The following is a 1,462-nucleotide window of genomic DNA, read 5'->3' as shown; positions in this document are numbered from 1 at the left end:
ACTCTTATTCTTTGTAGTTTAGTCTCATACTTAATTATAAATATTGGTTACTTAAATAATTTAGATTATAATAATTAATTGGAAGTAAAAAGACTTGTTTCCCTGTGGAGATCGACCCTACTTCCCTATCTACCTTAGTTAGTGATTTAGGTATTTATTTTTGATTAGGGGATACGACTTTACCCTGTCAAAATTTGGCGCCGTTGCCGGGGAAACGGTTTTATTTTTATTTCTGATTGTTTTTGTAGTCTAGATTATTTCTCTTTTGTCTCAGAGAGCGTTAGTTCTCTGAGACAAATCTCATATTTGCTTCTAGTTTTTGTTTATGCCCAGGTGTTCTAGATCAGGTTATATCCCATTCGATCCTGAGATCGAACGTTCCTTCCATAGACAGAAAAACTTCTACAAGCAAATCCTGGCGGATTCTGGTGATACTAATAATAATCACTGTGATCCTCCAACTGATTCTAGCGATTTAGAGGTATCATCAGACACAGAATCAGAGATGGCGGCTCCAAAGAAGCTTAGTGATTATTCACAACCAAAGCTTGCGGATTTTCCACATCTCACCCCTACTCCAGCTCTTAATGGGGTTCAATTTGAAATCAAACCCCAATTTATAACGATGATAGAGAGGAAGCAATTCAGTGGAGCCAAGGGTGAAGACCCGAATCTTCACATTGCCGACTATTGTCAATATTGCAACACCATGAGGCAAGCCGGGGTCACTCAAGACCAAATCAGGGAGATTCTCTTTCCCATTTCTTTAACTGGAAAAGCTAAATTGTGGTTTAATGGCTTAAATAGAACTACACTTGGTATAACTGACTGGGAAACTCTTGTTTTGAATTTCTATAACAAGTATTATCCTGCAGAGAGAACAGCAGTACTACGGAGTGGGATTCAGAACTTCGCCCAAGAAGCCGACGAATCCTTATATGAGGCTTGGGAGAGGTTCAAGGACTTACAAAGAGAATGCCCCCACCATAATTTAGCACAATGGCAGTTAATCCAAGCCTTTTATGACGGCATTGGAAATTCTTCCAGAATAATTTTAGACTCTGCAGCTAGTGGGAGATTTATGAATCTTAATGTTGATGATGCAGGTCAGGTTATTGAAGATATGGCGATACACAATTCCCAATATGGGAATCCCAGAGGATTTGCTAACAAAGGGAAACATAGTGTCGACTCTGTATCCTTTTTGCAAGCTCAACTGACCTCAATTTGCCAAAAATTAGATAATCTGAGCACTGCTAATGTAGCTAATGTTTCTGCAATTAATAACAATTCTAATGAGGCCTTCTGTGAAAATTGTGGTATTGTAGGTCATTGGGAGCAGGATTGCAGGAGTTCCGTGGAGCAAGTTAATGCCTTCCAAGCTTATAGGCAGAATAACCCATACTCCAACACTTACAATCCTGGGTATCGGAATCATCCATACCTTTCCTACCGGAGCACT

At 39.4% G+C, this 1,462-nt stretch overlaps 1 non-coding gene across 1 annotated transcript; it reads right to left on the bottom strand.

Moving 5' to 3' along the window:
* Positions 1–886: 886 nt before the first annotated feature.
* On the bottom strand, positions 887–993 carry LOC145637455 (small nucleolar RNA R71). Its single transcript, XR_014114238.1, has one exon. It is a non-coding gene; the product is annotated as a small nucleolar RNA R71 (small nucleolar RNA).
* Between the last annotated feature and the right edge of the window lie 469 nt (positions 994–1,462).

This window comes from Chenopodium album, chromosome 6, assembly GCF_948465745.1.
Source record: "Chenopodium album chromosome 6, dcCheAlbu1.1, whole genome shotgun sequence".
NCBI lineage: Eukaryota > Viridiplantae > Streptophyta > Magnoliopsida > Caryophyllales > Amaranthaceae > Chenopodium > Chenopodium album.
This window is presented reverse-complemented; position numbering and strand designations above follow the sequence as displayed.